The sequence below is a fragment of the Rana temporaria genome, chromosome 2, assembly GCF_905171775.1.
Source record: "Rana temporaria chromosome 2, aRanTem1.1, whole genome shotgun sequence".
NCBI lineage: Eukaryota > Metazoa > Chordata > Amphibia > Anura > Ranidae > Rana > Rana temporaria.
Genome location: NC_053490.1, coordinates 100,464,260 through 100,474,457, shown reverse-complemented (window position 1 = coordinate 100,474,457; position 10,198 = coordinate 100,464,260). Strand labels below are relative to the sequence as shown.

General features: G+C 44.9%; 1 pseudogene; it reads right to left on the bottom strand.

Moving 5' to 3' along the window:
- Positions 1–2,931: 2,931 nt before the first annotated feature.
- Positions 2,932–3,062, bottom strand: LOC120929956 (annotated as a pseudogene).
- Between the last annotated feature and the right edge of the window lie 7,136 nt (positions 3,063–10,198).

Sequence of the window (10,198 nt, the reverse complement as noted above, 5' to 3'; positions counted from 1 at the left end):
GAAGACACAAGATGCGGACGAGAAGGCTGGCGGACCGAGAAGAAGACCGCAGAAGACCCAAGATGCGGACGAGGAGGCGGACGCACGGAGAAGAAGACAGGACAAGACAACGGGCAAGATGCGTGACCAGAAGGCTGAAGGACGGACGGAGAAGATAGAAGAACACGTCGGGCAAGATGTGGACGAGAAGAAAGAAGCAGCGGAAGAAACCCGAAGGAAAGAAGAAAAGAAGATTTTATTAAAAGATTTGTCAAAAACCGGCTACTGTCATTTTTAACACTTTGACATTTTTTTTGGGGTGAAATGGTAGAGGTACAATGTACCCCATTACCATTTCACACAGGGGGGGGGTCAGGATCTGGGGGTCCCCTTTGTTAAAGGGGTCTTCCAGATTCTGATAAACCTCCCGCCCGCATACCCCCATAACCACCGGGCAAGGGTTGTGGGGATGAGACCCTTGTCCCCATCAACATGGGGACATCCTCCCCATGTTGAGGGCATGTGGCCTGGTGCGGTTCAGGAGAGGGGGGGGCCGCACTCTGTCCCCCCCTCTTTTCTGCGGCCGGCCAGGTCAACGTGCTCGGATAAGGGTCTGGTGTGGATTTTTAGGGGGACTCCACGCCATTTTTTTTTTCAATTTGGGGTGGAGTTCCCCTTAAAATCCACACCAGACCTGAAGGGTCTGGTATGGATATTTGGGGGGACCCCACGCCATTTTTTGGGGTTTTTTTTACGGCGGGGTTCCCCTTAATATCCATTCCAGACCTGAAGGGCCTGGTAATTTAATTTGGGGGAACCCCTACACATTTTTTTGTTTGTTTTATGAATGAATCCCTTTAGAATTGTCAGAGCCGACAATTCATTATAGCCGCGTGTGAATTTTTAAATGACTTTTTTCCTTCTGAATGTCACTTTGTGCAGGGGGAGTTCTAAGTGCGGGAAAAATGCGCTATTTCACATGCTGACATTACACCCCCCCTAGGTACGAAATTTAAAGGAATATTTCACTTTTATTGTTTCACTTTAAGAATTATTAATTTCACTGCTCCCGAAAAAACGGCCGTTTTAAAAAATGAAAAAAGCATTGATACATGTTCCCTGGGGCAGGACTGAGGTCCCCAAACACTTTTTAGGACAAAACTTGCAGATTAGCCTTTAAAATGAACACTTTTGATTTCTCCCATAGACTTCTATAGGGAGTTCGGCGCGGCTTTACATATTAGTTTCAATGCGCCGGCTGCTACGCTGGTTCATGCGCCCAATTAAGCCTCCACCCGGAGTACTAATTAACGCATGAACCAGCGCAGAGCACAGAGCATAGTAAATCAGGCCCTCTATCTATATTGCTTTATTTGTGGAAACACTTTAGGTGACGCAGCATTTATTGTTTGCACATTATTTGTTTATTTTTTGTTTCACATTTGGGTAGCGCAGAGGTATACTCACACTTTAAAAAAAAAAAAATCTGCTGACTCCAAAGTTGGGTACACACTGCTCATTCAAGAAAAAAAAAAAAAACATATTTCTCCCTTCATGCAAGTGATGTGTATGTGGGAATCCCCCTGCCAGAACATTGAATGTTGAGGCTGTCAAAATACATCACGATCAGAGCTGCAGCCAACTGGCTGCAAGCCACTAATTGAAGGAAGTTTTCCCGCAGGGTTATTCGTCAGAAGCCGATCTTCTAATGTTCATCAGCTTCTGTTGAACAGGGAGGGCTACACACAGATCGAAATTCAGCCCGTCCCTGTTGAACTGACCGAATTTCAGTCCTAGCTTAATCCTATTAGTAAAAATTCAGGCACTCAAAGGCTAATATATTATTTGAGTCTACACTGTTACAAACTCCAAACTGTGTCCTACATAGCAAAGGTCAGCTGTTTCCTCCTATTCATTTTTTTTTTTTAAAAGCCTGTGGCGTGCAAAACACAACCCAAAACTCCACCCGGTGCAGGAAAAAATGTGCACACACATAAAGAAGGAAACACAAAAAACTGCGATGGGTGCCATCGTCAATGGTCCTCCGAAGAGGACCCGTCTCTGATCCCCCGGGGCGTTAGGCTCCTGGCAGGGACTAGAGTTACTGTGGTCCATACAGCCAAAGCCATATGGACCCATCTTGGTCCAAGAAGCCGAAGCCACAAGGACCCAACATCCTCGGAGGGTCTGCCGGAACAGAACCCTCCTCGGTGAGGCTCCCCCGAAGGGAGACCCTATGAGAGCCGGCGAACTAAGCCAGAAGGCCATGTCCACCAACTCCCAAGACTTTCAGAGGCAGGCCCGAGGACCAGCACCCTACTCGCCACACTTAAAGTGCACGCACCAACCAAAAAAAAGTGACAAAACAAGACAGACAAGGGGTAAAATAAAAAAGGAAAGTGGGGAGAAGGAAGATGGGAGAGTGAGGAAAGTGACCAATGTGCAATACATTGGCCGGCCCTCCGGCCAGGAAACAAAAATTCCACTGGTCCTAGCCAAAAGGCCCGGCCCAAGCGGCAGGTGTAAAAAAGGTGTATGTGGAGATAAGTGACCAAAAAGTTGCCACACATTGAGTGCCCCTCACACACTCAGTGCAATGTATGGCACCCCTGGACTGCCACTCCAGGGGCACTATCTCCACAGGCTTTTCAACGGTCCCTAGCCCCCGGTCTGGACCGGCAGCACCCTTCCCAGCCAGGAAGGTAGGAGAAGAGGTTGGGGAGTGCCTACCTAAGCAGACACTACCCACAACCCCTATCTCTCCCACCTAATCACATTCTGGAAGTACTACCCTCTCCTCCCGGTAAAGAGAGGAGCAAGGGTTCCCTCCAGAACAACTGACTGGGGCAGATACCACTAAATTCAGGCCAAAGGCCAGGGACCCGGCCTCTTGGCTTCGACCTCATGCCTCTCTGTCCCGATCAGAAGGCTTTCACCTCCACGCCAACAGGCTTAGCGTCCGCCGACTGCCATCCCTTTCCCCCTCTCACAGGGTACCGGGGACAGTCAGCTTAGCACCACCTATTGGCAACTGATAAGAACAGATACTACACTTGATCTTAGCCAAAAGGCCGAGAAGCGTTTCCTCCTATTCATTGATCTAACTTCTTTCCACATACCTTTTTCAGTCTGACAAACAAGAAACTCCTCAAAATCTGACCAAACCTGCAATTTAAACATAAGAGCCGTTCTTACCAATCACCTGTCCACCATACAAACAGGTATATAAGAACAATAGGTTCTACACTAAACCTTTACAACAAGTTTAACCTTCTATTGTTCACATTTTAATCCAATCCCTGGATTTAATCACACCTGTTTTGTGCAGTACATAGTATCACATCTGTGACAGACTGGCAAGGTAGCCACAGATAAAAATCTATGGCCAAAGACCATAAAAGAAGACCTTGGGTAAAATCTTTATTTGGGGTCTTTGTTTTTTATGCTTACAGCTTTTCTCTGCCCCTTTTCATCCAAAGATTTGAAAACCTTCTTCCAATTAGCATGTATGCATCATCCAGGAGCCGAAGGACATTGGAGTCATTAGAAGATATCCAGTGGTGCCTTTCTCCAGGCACTGTGCATACAAAATCTTTTCTCCAGACGATGTGGATAACGCTATGCTGTCAATCACAATGCCTTGAGTAGAGCTTGATACAGTATGTCCTCCTTGTTGCAGGCAATTAAACATCCCTGTAGTCCTAACAGCGATAAAGGGTATACAGAATGACAATTCTGTAGAGAATTCACTGCAGAGCATTAAGTGTTGCCACTTAGATAAAGAAAGTCTAAACTAAACAACTTAGACAAGGATTTCATACACAACTGATCACTATTTTCCAGCCACACCTCATGTCTTTTGATGCCCGTAGACACGAGAATGTTACCTAATCCTAATCTAATGGAAATTGGGAACTCTTATGCTGCGTACACACGATCGGAAATTCCGACAACAAATGTTCGATGTGAGCTTTTTGGCAGAAATTCCGACCGTGTGTAGGCTCCATCGGACATTTGCTGTCGGAATTTCCGACAACAAAAATTTGAGCGCTGTTTCTCAAATTTTCCGACAACAAAAGTTCTTGTCGGAAATTCCGATCGTCTGTATGCAATTCCGACACACAAAAATCCTACACATGCTCGGAATCATTGAACTTAATTTTTCTCGGCTTGTCGTAGTGTTGTACGTCACCACGTTCTTGACGTTCGGAATTTCAGACAACATTTGTGTGACCGCGTGTATGCAACACAAGTTTGAGCCAACATTCCGTCGGAAAAAAATCACGGTTTTGTTGTCGGAAATTCCCATCGTGTGTACGCGGCATAAGGCTGGGTTCACACTAGAACACACAGCGGCTCACAGCAGGAGTCTGGTGCTTCCTCGTTCACTGCTTCAAGTCCAATTTCATCCCGAATTTTTGGCTGAATTCGGACCTGAAAGGGCCAAAAGACTCACAGGGCTTCTGTGCGATTCGCACCGGAGCCACTCCGGAGATGTGTGAACCGGCTCTATGCGAATTGGGTGCAGGGAAACCAAAATCCAATTTGCATACGTGTGAACCCAGCCTCACAAGGATTATCTCATTTCTGACCAGCTTCAGCCGTACATGATACTTTACGTTTATTTGGTCATTTGACCACATATTCCAGCCTGTATGTTTGATTAATAAATGAACTGAATTAAATTAAAAGACAGGGACATAAAAGTATTCAAATGCTCTGGGGTCCTGTTATTCTGAGATAATGTAGGTTACTGCTCTGTCCTTTTTCAGCAGATAAATGGTATGTGAAGCTGACATAATTATCTTTGAATGAATAGAGCTATCATTCAAACACACTGGCAGTTAATGCAAGCACAGAAATCAAGGGTCAGTAAACTCCCAGGAATGTTGATGCTCCTGTTAACCAAAATGTGTCTGAATGACATTACCACTCACCCATAGAGATAAATAAGAGATAGTCAGTTCTGCTTCAAAGTCTATTTATTTGAATCTAAAAGGCAGAAAAGTTGTCGGTGCCTCACTGTCTCATATAGGTCGCCATTTAAGTGCACGTATGGGAATCAAATAGTAAAAGGTTTTATAGGATGCAGCTCCAAATGCCTGTCTCTCACTGCCAAACTGTTTTCCAATGTGCAAATAGGAGCCAAGCTTTTATTGTTCTAAGCTTTGACCTGTCCCTTTCTGCAGCTTTCCATTGGTCAGCAAAACTGACCATCACAGTAATGGACCACTAGGTATACAAAGGAGGTGGGATGAGGCAGTTCTTACAACCATAGTAGCCTGGTCAGTATTTTCATAATAGATTTCTCTGTGATTTGGAGGTCCTCTAGAAGAATGTGGGGGATATGTATGTAGGTGCTTACTACCCACTGGGTTGAATAATAAAAAGAAAGCTCTACCGCATACAGACGATCGGACATTTCGACATTGAAACCGTGGATTTTTTTCCGACGGATTGTTTACTCAAACTTGTCTTGCATACACACGGTCACACAAATGTTGTCGGAAATTCCAAACGTCAAGAACGCGGTCACGTACAACTAGGGCCGAAACAACGAATCGATTATGAAATTAATCGATAACAATTTTCTTAATCGATTAATAGGCCAGTAACATAATGGGGTTAAAACAACTAAAATTAGCCCTTTATAGTACAAAAAAGCAAATCGCTACTGTAAATATTACTTTCACTGCCCCACAGTAAAAAAATTAACCCCTTACAGTAGCGATTATTTGCTCTTTTTGTACTTTTTTTTTTTTTTTTTTAACCCCATTATGTTACTAAACATCTCAGGCCTGGGTTCACACCTGTTTTTTGGTGCTTTTTGCAGAAACACACTACAGTTCATTTACATGTTTTCCTATGGGACACGTTCACATCCGTGATTTTTTATCAGCTGCTGCATATTTGGAAAGGGCAAGGAATTTTTAACGCAAAACGGTGCTATTTTGTTTTTTTTGGTTCAATATACTTCAATGGAGAAGCTGCAGAAAAGCATGTAATGTGTTTTTGCGGAAATTTGTGTTTTGTAATCTGCCCACAACAAATTGGCCCAAAAAAATGTAAATTTTTTTATTTCTTTTCTTTAAGGCTATTATCCGATTAATCGAAACAATAATCGGCCAACTAATTGATTATGAAAATAATCGTTAGTTGCAGCCCTACGTACAACACTACGACGGGTCCAGAAAAATTAAGTTCAATGATTCCGAGCATGCATCGAATTGATTCTGAGCATGCGTAGGATTTTTGTGTGTGTCGGAATTGCATACAGAACGATCGGAATTTCCGACAAGAACTTTTGCTGTCGGAAAAATTGAGAACCAGCTCTCAAACATTTGTTTCGGAAATTCCAACAGCAAATGTCCGATGGGGCATATACACGGTCGGATTTTCCGACAACAAGCTCTCATCGAACATTTGTTGTCGGAAATTCCGACTGCGTGTACGCGGTAATAGTGTGTACCAGGCTTAGGATGCACAAATGTTCTCTCTCTAATAAGTAAATGAAGAAAGCTCCAAAATACATTTCATTTTGTTCAATGGATTATAGATACAAGCAAAACACACATAAATATTTGCACCACAAACCAAATTATTTGTGTGCAAACACAGCCATTATTGTAAAGCTAGACAAGCCTCATACAATAGGTGAGTAGGGTCTGCCTGTTAAGTGCACAGGGTGTTAGCCTCACCATACACAAACCCTGCAGAGAAGGAAATCATATTAGCTGTCAGGGTAAAGTCACACATCTAGGTGTGGCAGAATGGAAGGGCGTGAACAACTATTTCAAGTTCCTGTCCCATTAACCTTTATCTGTGTGGTGTTCTGAACCGCAGCTTGTGCCAAACTAGTTCTAGATATGTGCTCATTATGATCATCCTAAAAATCAATATTTCACACATACTCATTTCCTCCTTATTCTGTATGCCCATTGAATAATGTCAATTTACATTACAAAGTCTCATCATACAAAATTTTACAGAAATGCCACTTAGTAGCGGCCTGCTACTTTCTAGCTGGCGCTGCTTTAAATTTAGAGGGTAGTCTGAAAGTTAGTTGACTCAGACTGTATGATTTTTCACTAAATTTGGGCCTCTGTTCCTGCCATGGCTGTACTGTCAGCAGGCCCGGATTTACTCCCTTTGCCGCCCCAAGGCCGGGTCCTTCAATGCCGCCCCCGCCTGCGCAGTACAGGGGGGGACATTATCAGCCGGGGGACTTTTGAGAACTGGGGGGGGGGGGATGTTGCTGCCAAAAATGACATTGATCATTGGGGGGGTGCTGCTGCCAAAAATTACATTGAAAACCATCTCACCTCCTCTTCCCTCTGTTTTCTTTCCTCTCACCATCCGTGACATGACAGGGGGGGAAATTAAAGTGTCCTCTCCTGTCAGCTGCAGTGCCGCCCCGAGGCCTGGCCTTGTTGGCCTTGTCTGAAATCCGGCCCTGACTGTGAGTGACCACCATTGTTGTCTGGGGTGTTGTTATCATCCCAGGCTGAGGGTGGCAGCAGTCAGGTCAAGGTGTTTTGGGTGTTCCCCTTCAGCAGCCAATCAGAGGGAGTTGATCGTCCCGCTGTGCATGATGGGGAGGAGTACTTAAGGGAAAGACGTCATTAGTTCGGGGTCATCACCGATCCTGGTCTGTCGTCCCACCACCCCCTGTGTGTGGCCATCCTGGCCGGGGGTGCGTGTTCAAGTGTTCCTGGCTCCGGGACCACGTTAGTCCGGGATTGTGATCTAGTCAGACTGGGTTTATGCTTGCAGAGTGGTCCCGTGCTGTCCGTCCTGAGGGAGGAAGCCACTCGATGAGGAACCTGTCTTGGAGAGCACCGCGCAAGAGGCTGGTATCTCAGGAGAGGCCTTGAACTTCATCGAAGGACGCACTATTACTGAAAGGCTGAGTGATGGTTGCCTGTCAGTTCTAAGTTCACAAGAAGTTATTCAGGGTAGGTCTGAGTGCTTAATCCTATGCTGAGAGGATTTTGGACCGAATATACCTCCATCTTTGGGAAGGTCTGTGGGAGACTTTACCAAGTTTCCAAGTGACATCCTGGCTGCTAGGTTAGTGAGAGATGCCTATCCAGGTGCACAATACCCACTCTGGCTAGATTGGCGACGAAAGCTACGTTGCTGAAAGCAGGAGTGTTTCCGAACAAAAGTTATACACCTGAAAATATTGCCTATTACCCTTCCACCTCTTCAACTACTACTTTTATTCTTCTACCACGTTTGGTAAATAAAGAAAAGAAAAGGAAGTCTAAAGTGTGGACATTGAAGTTTTTCTCAGCTCTCATCTGATACCCTAGACGGCGAGGAAATAGAGGTAACATGCCTGCCCAAAACAAACCTCCGGGGGTAGTGCTACAGTAGATTATAAACAATAAAAAAAAAACACAATGCCACAAAAAATCATGCATGCACCCCAAAGCTCAAACATACACGTGTGTGTATGTGCATATGTTTATAAAATCTACTGTTGACATTTGCACACAGACACACACACGCTTATAAATAAATGATAAATGTAAACAAACATTTTAAAATGCATTAAAACTTGTACGGTGTCAGAATGGCAGTGGACGGTGTCAGTAGTGCAGATATTGGTGTCAGTAGGACAGTGGACATTCTCAGTAGTTTCTTTTGTTTTTAATATTTTTTTTTATTGTTTTGTTATTATTATGTTTTTTTTATATTATAATTTTTTACAAACTTTAAGGAGCCCCATTGGGGGGCTTTGGTGAAATATCAGGGGTCTAAACAGATGCCTGATGTCTCATTATTAAGAAAGAGAAAGGGACTGAGGGCAGAGATTCTCCATTTCCTTTCTCTGCATCCTGAATGGGAAGTGCTCTGTGCTCAGGGCTTCCTGTTCATTCTCAAACTGAAGCATAGTAAACACCGTTATGAATGGCCACATGAGCGATCTGTACTGATCACTCACTGTATTCATTAAGAAAAAGAAGAGGCCTGTAGATTATATATTTTCCAGTGACTTTCCTCACTCTCCATCCTGAAACATTCTGCAACAGCATGCACGAGAGGAAAAAGACGAGAAGGCGGCATGGCTGCAGGGGGTAGTGAGGAGCCAGTGCAGCAGGGGGAATCTACACCACGCAGGGTGATTAGGGTGTGCCTAGGCCCCCCCCCCCGTGTACATACCTAATGTATTCCCGCTCTTTGTGAAAGTATGAAAATACATTTAACTAACATAAGAGTGCATTGGTGTAAGTAAGTTCACAAATTTCTGTCAGGTTTGTCTTGCTGTCTCTCAGCAATATCTTCTCATATACTGTAGATCTCTATGATTCTAGGAGATGAATTAGAGCAGTGGTTCTCAACCTGGGGGTCAGGACCCCCTTGGGGGTCAAATGACTTTTGCCAGGGGTCCCTGAATCCTGGGCTGTTCCTGAAGCCTGCACTGCTCTACCAGCCTTTTCGCAGCTGCCCAGGGGGCTGTCCATGGAGTCTGTGGGCGTCCAGCTGGGTTGTTCCTGGAGCATACGGCTGCCCACTCAGCCTCATCGCAGCCGCCCATTCAGTTCATGGCATGGCTGGGGGGCAGAGACTATAGGTCAGCTGACTGGTAAGGAATGTGAAGTGGGAGGGCTGGAGGTGACCCTATCTCCTTATTTTAGCATAGGTGTCACTGCTACGAGACAGCACAAAGTCAGAGACACAGTGAGTAACACTACCCGTGATTATAGTTGTCATTAAAAGCCCCCACTACAGTTCTCAGATCAGCAGATGACCTTGATCAAGTACACCAAAGGAATCGGGAATCGGCCACTAGCGGTGTGGTATTAACCCCCCGCTAGCGGTCGATAAAGGGTTAATACCGCCCGCAATGCGCCTCTGCAGAGGCGCATTGTGGGCGGTATTGCCGCGGTTTCCCATTGTTTTAAATGGGAAGGAGCGGTATACATACCGCTCCTCTCACCGCTCCAAAGATGCTGCTGACAGGAGATTTTTTTCTCTCCCGCCAGCGCATGGCCTCAGTGTGAAAGCCCTCGGGCTTTCACATTGAGTATGCAGTGAAGGAGTTTTTCAGGCAGTATAACAGCGCTATTTTTAGCGCTGTACCGCCTGAAAAACTCCTCAGTGTGAAAGGGGTCTAAGATTGAAGCCTTAAAATTTTCCTGATCAATAATTACATGAATATCAAAAGGATTCTATGGAAAATTTGGTGGTAAGATGCCTTCACAATTTTGTA